Source organism: Aedes aegypti, chromosome 3 (genome assembly GCF_002204515.2).
Source record: "Aedes aegypti strain LVP_AGWG chromosome 3, AaegL5.0 Primary Assembly, whole genome shotgun sequence".
NCBI lineage: Eukaryota > Metazoa > Arthropoda > Insecta > Diptera > Culicidae > Aedes > Aedes aegypti.
In genome coordinates this window covers 79,604,839-79,627,124 of record NC_035109.1, presented here as the reverse complement: position 1 = coordinate 79,627,124, position 22,286 = coordinate 79,604,839, and the positions used below count along the sequence as shown (strand labels likewise).

Sequence of the window (22,286 nt, the reverse complement as noted above, 5' to 3'; positions counted from 1 at the left end):
TATATTATATTATATTATATTATATTATATTATATTGTATTATATTATATTATATTATATTATATTATATTATATTATATTATATTATATTATATTATATTATATTATATTATAGTATATTATATTATATTATATTATATATTATATTATATTATATTATATTATATTATATTATATTATATTATATTATATTATATTATATTATATTATATTATATTATATTATATTATATTATATTATATTATATTATTATATTATATTATATTATATTATATTGTATTACAGTAATGTTCCGATTTTGTCAGCCCCATGCTGAATTTTGGGTTGACAAAATCGGGAAAGAGCTAAAATCGGGATAACATTTTTCGACTGGTTTCAAGATTTATTTGAACTTAAGGACATAGTTTTATGATCTTGTTAATATAAACATTATTTTTTACTATTTTTTACTGTACCGTAATCCAAGGTAACATTGATAAATTTCTTGGATAATTATTTGGAATTTCAAATTTCAAAAATTCGATCTTCAGATGATTGTATAGACGTGGCCAAGGTCATAATTGACTTTTTGTACCCAATATTGCAAATATAGATGTGTTAAGTCTAATTAAAATAAATATAAATTTTAGGCTGACAAAATCTGGAAAAAAGGCTGCTAAAATCGGAGGTAGACAAAACCGGGTCAAAAAGGGTGCTTAAATCGGGGTAGATAAAATCGGGGATAGACAAAACCGGGGGCTGACAAAATCGGGTCATTACTGTATATTGTATTATATTGTATTACATTATATTATATTATATTGTTCTACATTATTTCATATTATGCTATATACTACATAACATAATGACTATATTGACAGTATACTGGGAAAAGAAGGAGCATCAAGGAAGTTCCTGAACGAGACGCGAACTTCAGGATTGTTATTTGGAATTATTACTATCAGCCCTGTCTAGCGTACACTTCTAGCTTTAATAATTTTCAGGATGCTAGGATTGGCGTATAGTATACTATTATATTATGTATTCTTTATCATATTACATTCAATTATATTAAATTGTTTCATATTTTAATACTGTATACCATATAATATATGTACTATATTGACAATATAATGGAAAGGGGATGGAGCATCAGACCATCATGGAAGGTGCAAATGGACAATGAAGTGGAGTTACTGAACGTGACGCGAACTTTGTTTGTACAAGATTGTTACATGAAATTGTTACTTTATGCCATATACAGCGTTCATTTACTTAATTAACCATTTTCAGGATACGGAGTCGGGAGTTTATAAATACTATATTATATTACATTATATTATGTGTCATTATATTACATTACATTTTATTATATTGCATTTCAAACTATAGATTATATTACATATTATATTATATAACATTGACAATATACTGGGAAGGGAGGGAGCATCAGGGCATCATTGAACTTACAACTGGACAATGAAGTGGAGTGCCAATCGGAGTCAGGAGGAAAAATGTTAGTCGCTCGCGATAAATACTTTTCTCTCCAACAGTTGTAATCGATTTGACGCGCCCTTCTTCTAACAAACCATCCCGTGGAAAGCTCGACAAGTACTGCAAATTCCAATACTCAATCTGTTGGATCATACTGTTGGAAGGAGATTCTCTACTTCCCGCGGGTTTCGCGTAAGTGTCTCTGCTTACGGGTCCGCCACCCCCCTTTTGGCCCTTCATACAGCAGTATGTTGAAATCAGGTTGGTAATGAAATTTGACCTCACTGTTGAGTGGAACCGCAAGCAGAGCAAGACTCAAGCAAGGATGGTGGCTACCTACATACATACATACATACATCTCGGGGATGGGATTCGATCCCAGGTCCTCGGCGTGAGAGGCGTGTGTTCTAACCACTACACCAGGTCCGTCCCCTCAAAAACATGTTTGTTTCAATTCTAAGTTGGCCACACCTTACCAAAGGTAACATATAAATTATCTTCAAATAAGGACTTCAAATCCGGCAAAGTGAAATTTTTGTAATAAATCTTCGAGCTGTTTACTGGAATACCTATAGGTAAAAGAAAACCCGAATTTAGTACTGCACCATTTAATTCCACTAGAGTTTGTATCCTTTGACAGATACGCGTATTTCTATTCAACTGTAAGGCCGCCTTCAGTGTCGTGTAGTTAAATCGAGTCTAGTACACGACTCTAATGGAATTAAATGATGTCGTACTAAATTCGGATTTTGAAATTTTGGAACACCCTACTAGAAACGCGTTCCCGCCGTACCTCTTATTCCCATGCTTTGCGGAAAGCTGATGACGTGCCGAGTGTGTGAAACGCGGTGTTTTTGCTCGGCGTCACAACATTGACTTATACGTCGAGGTGACAAGTGCGGTGCCGGGTTCGAGAGGTGCGAATCTGTCGTTGACGATTTTCGGGCAACCTCAGTCAACAAAGTTTTTCCACGAGCGCCAACTTTTTTTTGTTGGCTCCACTTCTGGTGTGTAGGTGTGCGCATCTGTCTTGTACACTGAAAATAAATGTTATTTGTTTGGTTCAGCTACGAATTTATTCGTTGTTTTCCGCAATGAAACAGTTTCATTAATTCCAGACTTTTAGACGAACAATAGGGTCCAAAAATTTTTGGTAAAATCTCATGTGTTTCTGGACTAAATTTAAGCGTCTAGTACTGAAATTGAGATCCTATTATGGAAGGTATATTTTATAACTATTTCCTAAAGTTACACGATCTGGAAATTATATCAAGGACAAGTATTTCGCAAAGTGAACGAAAATGACGAAATATATGGGAAATCTCGTTGCACGATATAATTATTACTCAAAGCACGAAAAGCTGTTTTCAGTGTTTGACTGATCCCGAAAATTGAATATTTTATTTTCGTTAGTTGGATGAGGGTTGTCGCTCACACGCGATGATGATGAGAGAAGAGTGGAAAACCGGTAGCGCGTGGAGAATGTATGAAATTTGATTTATTTTTGTACGTGGTCGTTTCCCTCCGCGGGATGTGCGAATGTCAATATGGAGAGGCACCTACCATCGCCATCGGAGTTAGCTCATAAACAAACATCGGGAAGATTGATGGATGAATTGAATCGTAAAGGGGGGGCCCAAACGGTATGGTCATTTCCGCACGTGATCTATCAAATGGTCCATGGCTAGACTTACCAGAAGATTGTTTCAGAAAGGGAAATTGGATTATAGTTCCGTGTAATAACATATATCTTTCAAAACTGTTTTCGAGAAAACAAAAAAATGTGTTTCTACACCGAAAAATCTTAGTAGTTGACTCGTCTATGATTAAAAAACATCTTTACTTGAGTTAATAGTAATAATAAAACCCAACTTTCCACTTTTTGAGACAAAAAACTTAAATTAAGGGCAAACCAAGACAAATTGCTATGTTTTCCCCGCGAGCTTCAAGGGTTTTCGCCAAAACACGGTAATCTCCTTTTACTGCGATTTGGATGGAAACCTTGCTTAATTCTATTAATGTCACTTTAACCTGATTGCCGTAGCAAGGGAAGGTCATTCGTGACAGAGGAAACCTTGATTCCTCTAATGGAGTTCAAGATCTTCTGCATAAGTCCTCCAAATTCGGAACAAGTGACCATGATTGGCACCACTTTTTGCTTCCTCACTTGAATCGAAGAGACTGGGCTAGAGACTACTTTGATGGAGACGGACCTGGTGGTTAGAACACACGCCTCTCACGCTGAGGACCTGGGATCGAATCCCATCCCCTAGATAGTCTGATAAAAAAAATTATATTGACGACTTCCTTCGGAAGGGAAGTAAATCCGTTGGTCCAGAGATGAACTAGCCAAGGGCTACTTTGATTTGATGCTCGAAAAATTTGTCTGTCTTTTCCTAGGGAATTCGTAACACATCTCAATGTGGCATCTTGAACCATTTACCCCTTCTTATGCAATCAATGAACTCCACGGTGGAAGTGTGACACTTTGGTGTTTATTTTCACTCCTGGACCAGGTCTACTAAGCAGCATCCATTCATTACGTTACGCTATAATAGTTTATTCTTGACTACTCGTAACAGTTTTCGCATATAAATTTTAAAAATTTGTTTGAGTCTTAACGCTTGACCCTCACTCCTCCCCTTTGAACGTTACGTAATATGTGGACGGCACCTAAGACCCCTTCAGCTGGGCCACCATTCCGCCCATGAACTCTCCGGTAGGACACCTACCTAGCACACCATAAACCCGCAGTCAACGAGTGAATAAATAAATTAATTCGGTGTGATAAATGTTTATACCTATCTGGGATGCTCCATCATGACGATGACGACGAATGGCTGCTGTTCTCTCGTGGAGAGCTCCCCACCACTGAGGATGCATAATTCAATTTGTTTTGGAATCGTATGTTTTCTGCTAATGTCCACAGCTAATGGCGGTCTCGTTTTCACCTTGACCGGGGGGTTTCGAGAGCGCGGCACCACCACCCGGACGGGTAAAGGGGATTCTAATGGATTGCGTTCCATTACGGAACATTTAAGCGGAACAAAGCGTTTGAGTTACGACTTACAAGGCAGAGACAGATGGCGAGAGAGAAAATGGTAGAAAGGGATAAGGGGGATGATGATTTAGTCATAATTGGAAGCGAAATGAGAAATGAAATAATCGCAGGTGTTGACAAATGGAGATCAAACTGATTATATTGTTTTGGATGGATAATAATGTGTGTGATATATTTTCAGTACAATCCTATAATTCGCTTTGGTTTGACTTACATGGATATTGCTTGTTTATTTGTAGTTTACCAGGAAAGTGCTTGCATCCGTTACCATAAGTAACCAGTAATAAATATAATGCTAGTCACGAGAGTATTTCATCGATTGAATGAGACATTAAATCCAGTGAGTATAGTCATAAAATATGCAATTTAAACGGTGTGCGATAGGTTCAATATTCAAATTTGATAACCTCTTCGAATGTGGAAAATTGTCGCAACTGCTGCAAAATTTGTTGCAGAATACCCCGTGTCAAGTGAAAATGCGGGGTAAGTGGGACCATCCGTCATAGCCATTGGCGTAGATAGGATTTTTTTTTCTGGAGGGGGCCTAGGGGGGGCCTAGCAAATAATTGTTTTACAGAAGTAATGTTGATCGCAACAATAACGGTTTAAAAAAAAATCGTAGTTTTGTATTGATTTTATTTATTGGTTATTTTGTCTCATTTTGTGGCACATCAGGTGTATTTGTAAATTTCAATTTTTTTTAATGTTTTTTGAAATCCAGCCAAAATCCTTCAAGAATTCTAGCAAAAAAAACTTGCAATGAATGTCCTTTGTAATTCTTCTACGAACTTTTCAGGTATTCAGCAGATTTCTCTGAGAATTCCTACGGGAATTTCTTCATGAATTATTTTCGTACTTTTCAGTGATTTCTCCAAAATCTCCTTTATCAGTTTTCACTTAGATCGTCCTAGGATTCCCACGGAAAATCATTCCCAGACTTCCTGATCTCACCCGAAAATTTCTTGAAAAATCTCTATCGAATGGCTTAGGAATTCTTTTGAAAGATTCCACCATACATTAGTGTTTTTAAAATAATTTCTTCTTGAAGGTCTTCTACGTACTTATCTATCTTCTATATCTATCTTCTATAAATAAAAATGGAGTGGTGTTTGTATGTCACGAAATGACTTGAGAACGGGTCAACGGATTGACGCAAGTTTTTCACTGTTACACTCCTCAAGGGATGCGCCGTGTTCGTGCGAGGAAAACTTCGGGAAAGTCTCCGGAATAACTGAGAAAACGGGAGAAGACTAAGGTGTCTTTTTGTATGGGGAAATTCTTGACGTTTTCCAACAGCCTACTTGATGGCAAGACGAAGTTTGCCGGGGCCACTATTTACATATAAATTCCAATTGATAGTTTAAAGTATCCTTCTGTACTCATTAACAATTTGTTTAGGATTTTCAGGATTTAGAGCTAATTTCTCAAAAAATAGTATAAAAAATTCTGAGAGTCTCACCAAAAATGTCTTCAAGATCACCAAGTAAGAATTCAGTCCACGAATTCATCAGAGAGTACGCCAACAGTTTTTCCAACTTTGATTTTGAAGTTCTTCCTGAAGTTTCTCTACAGGATAATTTGAAAAAATTGCAGTTAAAAATATCTAGACTTCCTGAAAAAAAAAAACAATTATTTTTCCAGGTGTTACTGTAAGAATGCCTCGTAATATTCCACATGAATTTCATGAGCAATTTAAAAAAAATCAAGGAAAATTTTATTCATTTTTTTTCAGAGAATTCCTCCTCAGAACTGTCTGCATTTTTTTTTTCACAGATAATCATTTTTGAGGTTCATCTAAAATCAAGGAGCAACATCTCGAATTTCTTAAAAAGTCTCTCGAAAATATATTTTTTACTATGTTTCAAATGCCTAACTAAGAAATGTTTAAAGAATTCCAACATTTCTATTAAGTTCTTAGCGAAAGACGTTCAAATGTTCTTTCAAAAACTCTTCCGCAAAAATACTCAAAGATTCCCCGAGTAATTTGTTCAAGGATATCTTCTTCCAAAAATTTACCAGTGATTCATCTAAGTATTTTCCAGAGGTTTTTATCTTTAAACTATTCTTTTGAGAATTTTTTGGACAAATTTTACATCAGATTTACTACGATTTTGCAATTACTTCCTGAACTTATCAAAAAAAAAATTCCAGAAGTTCCATCAAGTATTTTTTTAGGTTCTAAAAAAACTACTTTTTTGCGAATGGTAAATGGTAATCTCAGTATCTCTTCCATAAATAACAATTAAAAATGTTCTCCATTTTTTTTTGTACAAAAATCAGATCCAAGAATATCTCAATATTTTTTAGGGATTGCTTTACAAATTCCTCACGAATCACTTCATATCAGATTTCTAAAGAACTTTGTTGGTATTTTTTGTTGTTGAATAATTGCAGCTTAAATACAAAAAAAATCTACTAATAATTTACATGTTGTCAAATTCTATACATAAATCGTTGAATTTCTACATTTTGCTGACAATGTACTTCACAGAAAAGATTAAGTGGTGCTTGTAGGATTTACTACAAAAATTCTTGTTTTTTCTCTTCGTCTTTTGTAATAATTGTAGTAATTGTAACTAAAATCTTAAATAATACTGTGTATGAACTCTGAAGTTTCATGATACTATGGAGAACATATTAATGTAGAATTATTTTTTCTTCACTTTAGAAATTTCAAACAAACTGTTTTGAAGGGTCTATTATTGATTATTTTGTAGTACTGTATAAGTTTAACGCGAAAATATCGCTGGCGTTTTTTAAGAACATTCGGAGGTGTACTGTGGTAAAAATCGTAATGTACGGTTTTATTGAATTTAAACTGATAGATTTTACGATACGACCATACGACCAATCATTTTACGACCATACGTATAAGAAATTTGCAATTTTCCAAAACTTCTATAATTTACCTTTTTTAAGATTCTTTAAAATGTTGCTTGGATAGATTTTTGTACGAAGTTCCTCAAAGTGTCATGCGGAGGAAGGAGAAACAACAAAATGTTGAAGCAGGTAGAATAAATCATGGGCAATGGAATAATTTATAATCTTTTCTCTAGAAGTAAATTACAGGATAGTTAGAACCTCTCTAATGAATTTACAAATAAAAAATATTTCTCAAGAAGATCCATAAGAATCTTCTTACGAAGTTTTCTTTGAACCTTTGAAAGTTTAAGAATAAGTAGACATACAAGGGACGGATATCCACCGGGATGAAATCGCTTTGAAAGTATGAAAAAGTCCCATAATATTATTCGACTAATTTCCCAGCGATTTGCAAAAAATCTGAGACCATCTTTCAATATTCGTTGAGGAATTTCAGGAACTAAAATTCTATAAAGAATATCAAAAAGTTTTATGGAAAAGTTTTCTACAATCTGTTGGAAAATAGTCGAAAAAATTATGAAATAATAAGATTTGTTTTGGAAGAATAAAGTCCAATCTACTGGTACATTACAACCATTGATACCGGCACCCTAATTAAAGCAATAAATTTATTCACGCTAATATACTTGAAAAATTGAATCAAATTCATTCATCTCAAGAAAACTTGGGCATGCCTAAAATTCCTTAAAAATTAAACCTTATTTTTCGACAAAAATTCTCGCTATGTATTTTCTAAGAAATTCATTTAGTAATTTCATCTATTTTTTCCGACATTATATGTACAAGTTTATGTTAATGTTAATGTATGGACACCTCGAGCAGGGTTTCCTCCAAAAACATGAGAACACCAGAAGTTAGTTCTAACGAGAAGCTAGTTCTAACAGTAACCAATCGATCGACAGCCGGACGGTTACGCCTGCGGTTGTCGCGCGATTCACCGAAATCAGAACCGCCACGCTGATGCTGTGTAAGAGAGACAAGCGAGGTTTTCTCACTATAGCTGTACAACATAAAATAACGTAACTACTGAAGAGATTTTACCAATAACAAGAGTCATGTACATTGATTCAGAAGATTTTGCTTAATATTGAATTCTTTTTTTTATTGATTATCATCAAAAATTCTGGGGGGGCCTAGATGCTTCTGGAAGGGGCCAGGCCCCCCTGCCCCCCTCTGTTCCTACGCCAATGGTCATAGCTCATTTAAGAAAAGTTTTTCAAGAAGATATTCTTCTAGAAAGTTGAAGTCACAATTATACGGAATGTATTTAATACAAAAAATATGATTATTTCTATTACCATGTGCTCCATGTAACTGTTATCCATTCAGCACAATTTTTGACTTGTATGATAAATTGTGACACGTTTCTCGACTTGCAATGGCTCGCAAAAAATAATAGTGTTATCAGTAAGCTATATGAGCGTAGCCCGAGGAGGGGCAGAGAAGGGCCGTTGACTCTCTTTTCCCCCTGACCGGTGAATAAAAATTAAATAGCAATATATCATTGGAGGAATCTGCTTAAAATCTATTATGGAACTCGAAAGGGTAATGCCCAGGATGTACCTATTAATCTTAAAATGAATTAATCCAGAAATTTTCAGAAGATTTCGTCAAAGAATTTGATAAATGGAAGCTGATATGTGAATTCCATCCAGAATTCCTCTGGATGCTCTCCTTCCGATTCTTCAAGCAATTTCTTCGATAATAACTTTAGAGTTTATGTCCAGTAATCGTTCCACGAAGCTGTGTTACAGTGCTGTTCTGAATGATTGTGCTACTTTCCCCGAATTTCGTTGCCTCGAATGTCATTTCCCCGAACGCTAGTTCCCCGAAAGCCAGTTCCCCGAATGCCGTTTTCCCGAATGACCCCGTTTCCTCGAAAAGTGATGCAGTTCAAAAATTTACCAGAATGAACTGCAGGGACAAACTAGAAAGAACAATAAGCATTTAAAAGAATTCAATTCAATTTGGTCATTCGCGATTACACACATTTTGCCCAAGACGTCGAGGACACTGAAACTCACCAATAAAATTAAGAAGGATGCATATCAGGGTACCGGTTTATTCACCACCCTGAAATGGATGAATTTATTAAGATTATGATTGCCACTTATCGGGAAAATGAGCTATTCGGGGAACTGGCGTTCGAGGAAACGACATTTGGGGGAACGTTGCACAACCGTTCTGCATCATAGTAGTGCATGTCGTTTTTCATGCGAGCAATCGAGCTGAAATATGTTGAATTTTCTAACCAAATTAATTAAAATTTTTCTGAGCTCCTGCTGGAGAGTGAGATGTGAAGTGAAATTGTTCGTAATAATAGCGAATTTATGAACGAGAATTTTTGCTTGACATTGAGTTTGTTCATTTAATATCACTTACTATTTAAACAACAACTATCTAATTGACAAAAATACATCCAAACCACGAATGTTTAAAATATTCATAGGAGAAAAATTGTAAGATGAAGAACTGCTATTATTTCAAATTTTTTGACCTAGTATATCCCATTATAAAAGGGGCTTTTCAAACTATAAATTTTGCGATTATCTTCGTTGGGTTTATTTGGCTATTATACGGCTTATATATTGAGTGTCAGCTGTACAATAGCTCTATATTAGCAAGCAGGGCAAATTAATCGATTACTTGAAAACTAGAATGTGTCAAAGTTGAGCATTTCGAATGAAAATTACTGTACTGTACGCCTATGGTTGTGGACGTTAGGAATTTGCATCAAGGAGTTTATAGGATTTCATCCATTTCTAGAAAGATTCGCGAACTAGGCGAAACTGACAAAATGCACACAATTTAAGAAAATATAGCGTTGAAATTGTGGCTTGGTTGTCTATTCACTGCACATGAACTTTTCCCCTATCGATAATTTAACTATTCAAAAAACGCAAACTTGTAGAAGACGCATGTCGTTCACCTCATGCAAAATCACACACTTTATTGATTATGCCTGTGTTTTTGTTTATCAAAGTGAGGGGGGGCATCTGAAATCAGAATAAAAACACGGCGAGAGTAAACGGCGACACTGCAAACAAAAAATAAACCAGGTGTACATGGCGGCCTAATTGAAACCAGAATGTAAACACGGCGCAAAATTAATAGGTGACACTGAATAGGGTAACCAATATATTTTGGACCCCTACATATTTTGGACCCCCTGGGCAATTTTCCTGCGAATTTCCCAGTTTAAATCGGGAGACCATTTCCATCTGCATGCTTTTTGGTAAGAAGGACTATTCCGCACTTGCATCAATCGTTTGCACATAGAAAATGTGCTTATTTTATCTGAAATTAATTTAATTTAATTGGTGCATTCAGGCAACCGTTACAACACGTTACACACAGAAATTGAAGCCTTCAGAAATTTTTCAAATGTAAACAAAAACTTTTTTCAAATTTTTGAACTAAAAGCGTAGAATTTCTTCGGTTTTCCATTGTCAATCGAATGATTAGACTATAGGCAAGCATATTATACAACCAGTGTCGTGGACTTTGTCGCCAAACGATAAAAAATTCCGGGGGTCCAAAATATATACTTTGAGGGTCCAAAATGTATTGGTGTGTTCAAAATGATGAAAAACAGTGCTTCACAATCCAATTATTTTCGACTTATTTTGGATCCTACATGACCTAAGGGGCAATTTTATCTCGTAGAGGAAGTTTTTCTCTACATTTTGGAACGTTCTTTGACTTGGTTATGCTGTGCAATTAATTGATTGGGGCAAAAAACTAAAATCACTTCCTTAGGGGGTCCAAAATACGACCGTTACCCTATAATATCGATTACAGGCTCATAACATTGGGCGATATTGGCATTCTTGAGTGCGTTTTAGGCGAAACCTTATAATATTTTTTTAGTACGAAATAGCTAGGGAAATCGTAGAAGATGTATGTGGTATTGATGAGGATTTTGAAACTAGGTTTATGAAATGTGTATTAGAGTGAAAAGGTTGAAGTTTGAGTATATTTTCTCTAATTGCGATTAAAAATTGTACATGAGAATTTCATTGATTCTTTTCTCATTGTTATTGATTTGTCAGATAGGCCCTTATCGCGAATCTCTCTCGATTTGGTAATGAAGTCGAATATCTGAGTCAGCGGTTATCAGATCGTGCTCCACGAAGCACGTGGTGCTCCGCAAAGCCTTGGCAGATGCTCCGCAATGGTTTTGGAAATCATTATCAATACCTTGAAATTTCTCAACTTTTTGCTCGAAAAGATGTTTTTAATTACAACAAACCAAGCAATATATAAAATTGTCAAGGATACATATTTGGAGATCAAAACAACCGATCGCGCTGAAAATTTGATAAATTATTAACTCATTGGTTCCAACCAATCAATCGTTTAAGACCACTGTTTTGTTCTTTAGATTTATGCTCTTGAAAATTTATAGCTGGTTCCAATTTGTTTTCACCTCATGATGTTTTCGACTTTATGGTGGATGACGAAACCCAGTTTTTACACGATGTCAAAAACTGGATCATGTAAGAAATTTCGTGTACCTCGTTGTACAGTTTTAGCAACAAAAATGAGTTTTTGAGATACTTATTCCCGTCGAAAAAAAAAAAATGAAGCAAATGCAACTTAGATAATAATCGCAAAATTGACACCGTGGTAAAATATTAGGAATATTTCAAGAGTTGTATCAGAATCATGAATATGTATTTCCGTAAGTGTTGACCTATGCACACATTATTAAAGGCCCGAAAACAGAAATATTTCTCTACAGAAACTCACTCTGTTTTCTGAACTAAAAACAAATGTTGAAAAATTTCTTAATCAAAGCAATGTTTCCCTTATTCACGCAAAGAATTTTGAAATATATGTTGAATAACAAAAAGCATATAAAGTTACTTAATCTTCAAAGCCTTGGGAAAAAAGTTGAACCAAATAAACATTTTTTTATATAACAGTTAACTCTCCCTTACTCGATATTCCGTATTTCAATATCGAGTTAGAGAACCATAGTAAAATTTGGTTTTCATGGCTAACTCGATGGTCCCTTGGATCGCAGTTGCATTGGTTTTGTGTTCTGTAACTCGATACCTTCCTAACTCGATGGTCCCTTCTATATCGAGTAAGGGAGACTTGACTGTAGAATCAAAAGATTAAGAAATAATCAAATATTTTTAAACGTTTGATTAAAATAAATAACATTAATCTTACTAGTTATTCAAAAATGACGTCAAGCATTTGGGGGAGGGGGGATCTACGAAAGTATGACAGTACCTGTATAAGGTATTGGAAGAAGTGTGACAGAGGGGTGACGGGGTTGAGAAATCCCGAAAAACAATGGACGTCATATATGAATCGTCCCTCAATGATTTTAGTAGAAATTATAAGGACGATTTGGGCGTGTAAAAAATCCGGATTTAAAACGGAATTCTGGTGAAGAACAGGTGCTCCACGCAACAATTCTATTTCAAAAAGTGCTCCGCGAGCCAAAAAAGCTGAAAACACCTGAAAGTATGTGATCACCCTTTAGACCATTTTACGAAATGACAACACTGATGTTATTGCTGTTACTTCCACACGTTACGACACCGCCTCCTGTCAACATTTGATTCACAAAATAAGCGATCAGCCGTTCAAAAACGTCTCGTAAAATGGACTTTTAGGGACTTGAAAAATTTGCCCGTAGGGGCACTTGTTTCTTACTTGTTTGGAGCGTAACATTCTTAAATAGTGTTACACAAAATCGGTTTCTTTTGGACCAACACATTTGTGTGTTATTTCAACACATCCTTATAAATGGACTTTCTGTGGATTTATGCTCAAAAAATCTCAACCTTCACGACCCACTGAGATGCTTAATATTACTTTTTGTGTCATATATTTTTGCAAAAAAAAAGAAAGAAAATGAAACCATCCCCGCAGGTTTTTGAGCATGCATTAAAAATACACACCTGATGGACTGGTTCAGAAAAGCTCAAGTTTGTGCGAATCGTACTCACTTTTGTGTACAATCGTCTAAGCGTGCGTGAGATCCCAGACAACCAAAATGTACATATAACGAAATCACCTGGAGGCTTTATATGCGCAAAATTTCACTTATAAGATGTCGCGAAAAGGCCTTCTACGTACAAAAATTGAGGCGATATGCGTGCATATATTATGTGATGAATAATAACATACAATGCGAGTGTATAAATATTCTACCGAACCAACCTGTGATCTTATGCGACTTAACTTATGGTAACAAATGTTGATTTGACAGCTGCTACGGATTGATGCGACTTACTTTGTATGAGTGTACGAGACGAAACAAAATGTATAAATAAACTCAGAAAAGAAGTGTTTTATGCGAGGAAACTCATCAAACTGACGAGTTTATCCACGGTGTTTTGCGGGTTTGATGTAATTAGTATGAACAAACGAGTTGTAACGTGAACTTTCAAGCGATTTCTGGTTGTCTGGGATGTTTTCGGATCTAGATGATTTGGAAAATTGGTGTCTTCGGCATGTTGATAAGCAGTTTTCTGGTTGACTGGTTTTAATCTGAAGTTTCCCAGAAAATCTCACGGGCGTAAAAAGAACACTGGTTCCAAAAAAATCTTAACTGGATGATTAACCCTTCTATGATTTGATTCCAAAAAATATGAAATATCAACTCTTATCTTTGAAATCGCCACTCTTTTGAATATGAGTCATGTTCGGAATTTGAGACAAAACGATAATTTTTATTTGTACAAACCAATTAAGAATCACTAGATTCTTATTTTCGATTTGTTTTATTACAAAAAGGAATTTCTGTCAGCATAAGATTCTGGGCATATGTTCATTACATTGTACAAGCGTTTCTGTACAAAATTTAAAATATGTATGTTAAATTATTCATGAACCAAAGACAAATATCTGATACTTCCAGAGTCGTGCAAAGTCCTGCCAAAATTAAGTTTTTGACTATAATAAAATAAACAATGATGGTATTTTTACGCTTCGTATTTTTTTTTTTAAGAAATTTGTTTACGAATTACATAAGCCTCTGGTAACTAAACTAAAACATGTATCAGAATTTTGAGGAATATTTCCCAAAGGATCTTTCGAGAATCTCCTTCCAACTTTAAAGGAACCAAAATTTCGAAAAATCGAATGGTTTTGGATTCTACAACTTTTGTAAAGTGTTTAACGAACTGAATCATTTTAACGAAAAATCTCATGCTTATCTCCAGGAATTTTCATTTTTTTCGTTGAATTGGCAAAAAGTAAATAACGCTTTAGGGGACGGACCTGGTGTAGTGGTTAGAACACACGCCTCTCACGCCGAGGACATGGGATCGAATCCCATCTCCGAGATAGTCACTAAAAATTTCAGTGACGACTTCCTTCGGAAGGGAAGTAAAGCCGTTGGTCCCGAGATGAACTAGCACAGGGCTAAAAATCTCGTTAATAAAGATAGAAAAAATATAACGCTTTATAAGTAAATAAATAAGTAACGCTTTATAAAGTGTTGAGTGGTACAATATTGTCAAAGTCAACCTCAAGTTATGTTTGATGTCTTACTGCTTTAAAGTAAAAAAAATAATTGAAACTTTGGAAACAATAAGTTTTTAAATATATAAATATAATAATATCTAATCCTCTCTTTTGGATAGTACGCTGTTCATAACTACTGTGCAAAAGAATATGAGAAGAAACAATAAAAATACCGTTTCTTGTCATATCCTCTTGCACAGTACAATTATTGCACAGCGTAGTCAATGAACATGCCAAAATGTGGAGAAAAACATCTAAAATACGTAGAAAATTATTCAACCGTTTTTTTCATTATTTTGAACACCCGAATACATGTTGGACCCTTAAAGTATATATTTTGGACCTTCGACATTTACATTCGATTGTAGACAAAGTCTAAGATACTGTTTGTTTAAAATGCTTGCGTAAAGTCCAATCAACCGAGTAACAATAGACAACCGAAGGAATTTTACGCTTCAAGCCCAGAAATTTGAAAAAAGTTCTTGTTTACATTCTCAAAATATCTGATGGCTCCTATTTAGGTGTGTAACGTGTTGTAACGGTGGCATAGATGAACCGATTGAATGAAATTAATTTGAGTCAATATATACATTTTCCATGCCCAAACGGTTGATGCAAGTGTACAACGGTTTTATCTAACCAAATGGCATGCGAACTGAGTGGCCCTTTTGATTTAAACTGGGAAATTTGGTACAAAATGATCCAGAGTATATTGGTTACCCTACGCTGTTGATTAGTAGAGGCGATCCCGTAACGTCCGTAACTCCTGCAATGTAATTCAAATTGTAATTTCAATCGGAAAACTTATCCGCTGATTTATTCCGTAAATAAAGTGACATTTTACTCCTACTGGATTGGGATTAATTTAATATTTTTGTTGAAATGTCTTTGGCTGCGTCCATTTATTATGTAACGCTTAAATTAGGAGTTTTCAACACCCTCCCCTCCTCCGTAATGCTTTTTGTATGAAATTTTTGAAATTTCTGTATGAGCCGTAACGCTTGAGCCTACTCCCCTCTCCCCCTAGAGCGTTACGTAATTTGTAGATGCCGCCTTTCTAACATTAAGAGGATTTCTTTGTATAGGGGGAGATCCCCCAGTACCGGACAGCGCCCAACACCGGACAAAGTCGAAATATTGAGAAATCATGGTCCAATCAAGATGGTGTGTTAGTAGTAAAGGAAGCTATTATGGAGACTAATGTTTGTATAGAATAACACATCCTTGAAATATGTATGCCTTTTTAAAAAAGTACAAAAGATTGAAAATTACAAAAAAATTGACGTATTGTCTTAATTTTGAGCCTATTTAGTAATTATTTTGAATATGAAAAAATACTTTGGATCACGCAAGCATATTCGAACATAATCCTAATTAGATAGTATGAATGTATTTTGTACTATAATTGGACTATATATAGACAAATTACAATTTTGTTTAAGCACCTCCTGTCCCCCAGTTTCGGACAGCCGGATTTGTTATATGATATCTTTGTACACGGGAAAAAATTCTGTGGTAATAATTACTATTGTAGCTGACTACGCCCATTCTTGAAACTACCATGGAATTTTAGACCAATTTACTATGTTTACGGTACATCCCACCATATAACTGGTACATTCGACAGAAATAATTTACAACAATCTGATTTCGACTACAAACATGGTAAAATCAAGCGCGTTTCTGGTCTGCTGAAAATTGCCGGTGCGAGCGCTTAAGTTAACCCCCTAAAATAGTAGTTCTTACCGCACAATTTTTTTGCGTGTAATTATTGCACGAGTGTCTCAAAATACATTCATTTTTCGTGGATTCCGTCAATCATGGTATCAAACATGCAATAAAGTTAAGAAAAATGAACATTCAGAACAACATCGTAAAATGTTCTATTTTTCATCATATAAGAAGGAGGTTTTTGATGAACATCTTGCAAACTATGATATACTCAAATTGTTCTTGAAAATGTTGCAAATGCATTGAATTGGCAATTATATACTATTCCTAAAGTAAACACATTCAATGATGTTCAAATATACAGAATTCGAGGCATTTCCAGATTGTGTCCGGTATTGGGTGCCACCTTTCAAGATCGATCAATTTGGTACTAAAATACATCATCAAAATGCAATGTCAAAATTCATACTTATATTTTCAAATTTATTTTTGTACACTATAAAAATGATAATATTTATCATAAATGGGTAACACGAGCACATAAAACCAATATTTTTATAATTATGAATTTAGTGGCTTAAGTGTCCGGTACTGGGGGATCTCCCCCTACTTTCTCTTTAATCAATAACTGAGTCACAATAATCTCTAATGTTTCGTTTTTGTATGAAACATTGTCTTTCGATCTCTAGTGAAAAACGTTCCAATAGCTTTAGTATTACAATAATAATCGTATAATAGTATAATCAAAAAAGTACGAGTAACTTAGGTCCTATTGAAAAGTTACGCGAGAAATGTCTAAACATTTTTGTTTTCAATAAACTGTTCCAAATAAAATCATAATTATTCAACAAAATATGACCACAAATGTTTTGGGACCAAAAACGGGGTTCAGAACTGGACTCAAATTTGTATTTGTATTCAAAATGCCTGGTCATATTTTGTCGAATAATTATGATTTTATTTGGAACAGTTTATTGAAGACAAAAATGTGGCATTTTGAATGCAGGTTACAAATTTAAGTCCAGTTCAGAACCCCGTTTTTGGTCCCAAAAGATCGATTTTAATAATCAGACAACACCAATTATGTGAATCAAATAACACTGTTTCAGCAAATTCAACCAGTTGAAGTAGGGTAACGACTGTTGATCTTATTCATAACTGCTAACAGCTGGCGCCAGCGCAAAAAGTACAGACAACAACCTTCCGAACATTCAGTTTCACTCACTGGCCGCCGAGCGGCGACACTGATGTGTGTATTACACTCACTGATCGCGCTACGCTGGATTTTCAAATTTCTCAAACTTCCAACACAAGCGCATGGAAGAATGGTAGTCGAGAACCGTCAAAACGTATGGAAAATAATGAAAAACGTAAATTACTTGCAATGGGTTACATGCATGGTCTGATTCGCTACTCACCGCACAGTAACGCATATGCGCTAGTGTCTATGCACGAAAAATCGCTTAAAGGTTACGCGAAAAATATTTGTGTGGTGAAATACATCTAACGAATTATTTCTCGAAATTGAGAACTTTTTTCGAAAAAATATTTGGTACCGGTTGTACGTAATGATGATGACTATTACACCTACCAAATATGTTTTCGATTAATGCCTTTAATTACGAGAAATTTGAAGTTAGATGCTTTTCCCCATACAAAATTAAACGAGTAAACTTCTGCTGATCAACTGTGGACAAGAGCAAAGCAGTTAGTCCATTAGGAAACTGATTCAAAAAAGCATTGATTGGACATCAAGCGTAATGTGAATACAAAACTTTTTTGTGTTTAGTTCGTCTTCCCTTGTGCTTTTTTCGCTTCAAGATTTTGTTTTTACTACCACTAAGAAAGAGCCATCTATTGCCTTTACAGTTTTGAATACCGCCCTATTGAACGACTGAGTAATTGCTGGAATAATTCTCGTTGAAATTATTGAAAGAATATCTTCAGTAATGTTGATGTAAGGTCTAAAGTAAATCTTAAAAGAATTTCGTTGATTTCTGCATTATTACAGAAGACTGTTTTGTGCTGTAGGGTAAACAATCATTAAATATTGCTTCAATTACAGTTTTTGATATATTTTGGCGAAGTCATTAGGGATAGCGAGGATCGATGAATAGAAATCGCTTATGTCAGTTATGCCCTTATGGTGGAGCAGTGTCAATTTGTGTTTTTTTCTGCTTAGGAACAGAACCTTTGAGCAATTCTAGGACTAGGATTTCTATCGTTATTATTGAAACAAAAGAAATTATTCTAAAACAAATCAGCTGTCCTAAAGGCCGTTTAATTTGTCTTAATGTTTTCAACTAAAAGATTGTTGAAGTTTCGGTGATCACATCAATCAACTGTTAAGAAAACGTCTAGTCAGAAGCCTGCAGTATATTTATCAGTGCAAGCGAGAAAACTGTTTTTTTTAACTCTTTGTGGTTTTTTAATAAGAAAGTCACAATTTCGAAAAAAAACACGGCTAAGTTTAACTTGTAGAGCAGAAAAATGCTCTGGGAGTTGCGCCGCTTCCTCCAAGAGGTACTCCAGGGATTTCATCTGGAATTCTTCCAGAGATACCTCTGGCAATTCCTCCAGGAACTACTCATCATAATTCGTTCAAGAATTTATCCACAGATTTATCAAAAAATTCCTTCAATTATTTCTGAAACAAATTCTCGAATAATTTCTAATGGAATCTCAGCAAGATTGCTGAAGGCATTTCTGGAGAAATCTATAGTAGAATCCCTAGTTGAAAAATAAGTATTTTAGGAGCGTTTCAGAATCATGAGCCTTTTTTCACCCTTAATGCATATTAAATAACCTTTTCTAAATGCTTCAGGAAGGTTTAACAGTATTGTTGGGCTGAATCTTCAGTTTCTACAGTACTTTTGAGGATGTTATAGGGTAGTTTACGGTTTCGGAAGCATTCGACTATTCATCACAATTGAAATAGTTAATTCAAACATATACCAGAATTAGTGCAAACGTAAAACAATCAATTTCTCCCCAACATTCCTCTCTTCTGTAAATACAGGAGACAAGACGGAAGATTTTTAAAATGTTTCCACCTCAGGATGGAAGTTTGCTTTGCTGACTAGCGTCTTGGAGTGAGGAAGTACTAAGAGACTTGCATTTTTATTCGCAGAATAAATCATCGTCATACACGTCTTCTTTTCTCTACTACAAGTACAACTAAGCTTTAATAAATAGAGCAGTTGATCGAAGACTCCGCCTTGCTAGGACGGCGAAGAGTGAATTCGCGTTTGTAGCATGAACAGTGAGTATCGATGAAGAGAAAACGATCATGTTACTTACGCCTTTTTTCTAGCACACGCTTGCACAGTATTTTTCACTTCAATGAATACACCCACATAATTTTTCGTTCTGTTAGCTTAACTTTGACACATTTTTCTAGACTGAGCAAACAATTTTGGCCGATTTGTCACTATAAAAATAAACATGGCTTTGAACGCGATTGATTTCAAGTTTCCGATAATAATAGAACAGATTAGCCCGTTGTTCTTATGGGAAAGTCTGCCGAAGAAAATGGAGCGGCTGACAGAAGTCACACTGACATGACAACTCTGTCGGTGTGAATCGATATGTAAACAGGGTTTATGGACAAAAGGTCAAAAGACAAAAGGTCAAAGGAACAAAAGGTCGAAAATAATTTGCTTGGCGGATTTTTTTTCCTTCTTTGAAAAAAATATTTTCGAACTTTTGTCCCTCCCTTTTTGTTCTTCGACTTTTTGTCCTTCCGACTCATTGTCTTTTGACCTTCTGACCTTTCGACCTTTTGTCTTTCGACCTTTTGTCATAGATGCTGTAAACAGACAGACACGTAATTTTATTTGCTTATATTCTGGAAAATTTCAATAGAAACCTTGACTTAGATTATCTATGCTAAGGACTGTTCATTTTATAAAGTGGACACTTTGTTTATGCCATATCTTTTTTATTTATTGATAAAATCGTAATCGGTTTTCTGTGTATCGTTGACCTATTATTCTAAAATGCTATGAAAATATAAAATCTTTGAAAATGCTTTTGGTTGAAGAGCTAAATAGTTTTTCCAAAAACTCTTAAAAAAAGCTGTCCGTCAAAGTTTAACATTATTTTTCGCAAAACAAAAATCCTTATTTTTATGAACAAATTGTATGTTGGTATCCTTTACTATTCTACTAAAGGTAAAGCTTTAAAAATATAAATTATATTCCACCATTCTATGACATTAGGTAACTTTAGTGATTTACCCATTTATGCCAAATTTGCTGATACACCATCCTTTCACTCCCAGCAAAAGAGAAAAGTAAAAAGCGTGTTCAAAACTAGTTTGGATTACTAAAGAAACTATATTAGTATAAACGAAAGCTAAATCGTGAGATTAAACTACAGTCTTAAGTATAAATTTTACTGTTTATGGTAGTTTTACTAAAAAGTCTCATACTTTTAAAATCATGTACGCATATTTATCGATCTACAGGAAATTGTAAACAGTTTTCTCCGAATTTTTCAATTGGTAATCTCAGAATAACATATTATGAAAATAATATGTGGAAAATAAAATCGATTTTATTACAGCAGTGTTGCCAATTTTGATGATTGTCAATGTACTTTGATAGGTCTTCTAAGAATAAAACAATTGTGTTTCTGTTGTGCTTTGTATGTGACGTGGGGACTTACTAAGTAACTCTATGAAGGCGTAAGTTATTTTTCATATTAGTACTATATTGGGACTTCCGTCAGGACGTATTTTACACAAAAAAATTCTACTCATATCAATTCCCATCAAATTTAAAAAAAAAATTCTTTAAATATATACGGGAAAATTGATTTTATTATATCTGTAAAATTGTTGCTCCAAAAATAACTTGATTTTTTCCATCTGGCTTCTGATTGATGATGCTTTCGAAGAACAAGCCTTTTTTGAAAATAGAAAATATAAATTATCGAATTTTCCAGCCAATTTCTTACAATCATTGATTTTGATAACCTCAAAAAATTGACCGATCTAATCGTTGTTCCATATTCGTGTGAAATTTAATTATTTTGGAAAATTTTTATTATCACAACATTGTACAATACTAGTCGAACGATGTGCAAAAAACCGATTGAAATTTTATTGATTAATAAGAAAGATACAGCATGCACAAGGTGTCCACTTTATAAAATGAACAGTCCTTATTCGTTGTGGTTGTTTTGGTTATTTTAACCTTCCAGTCGTTGCGTGGTTGGCCATCGTCAGAACCACCATGCTGCTGTTGTGAACGAAAAGCGAGGTTTTTTCACTAGTGTTGTACAAAATACAACAGCGCAACGACTGGTGTGTTAATAATCTATTGAAAAATAATCATAAACCCCCTTCGGTGCTCTCTAAGCAGCTTATTCTCATTAAATGTAAATGATCTTTGTTTCAAACTAATGAGCGAAAGGTTACCCAGCACTATATACAGCTTTGTTCTCCATCAATGAGTCTCTTGCTTGGTTACATTGACCATGTAAACATGAGCAGTCATGTGTACGTTTCTCAGGTTAAGCTTCTAATGATTGAAGTATAATGATGTTTTATTTGGTGAAATCCTATGCCTATTCATAGCAGGATTATATTGTTGCACATGCATCCTAGTGTAGGATTGCATGATGAAATAACGTATGAGACAAGGGCAAGCTTTATTATCCGTCATATTGTAAATACACACATTTGTTTAGATGCACATGGTGG

At 34.7% G+C, this 22,286-nt stretch overlaps 1 protein-coding gene across 3 annotated transcripts in view; it reads left to right on the top strand.

Moving 5' to 3' along the window:
- Positions 1–22,286, top strand: part of LOC5579300 (FMRFamide receptor) — a 412,004-nt gene that overhangs the window by 197,018 nt on the left and 192,700 nt on the right. The gene's annotated exons all lie outside the window — the stretch shown is intronic.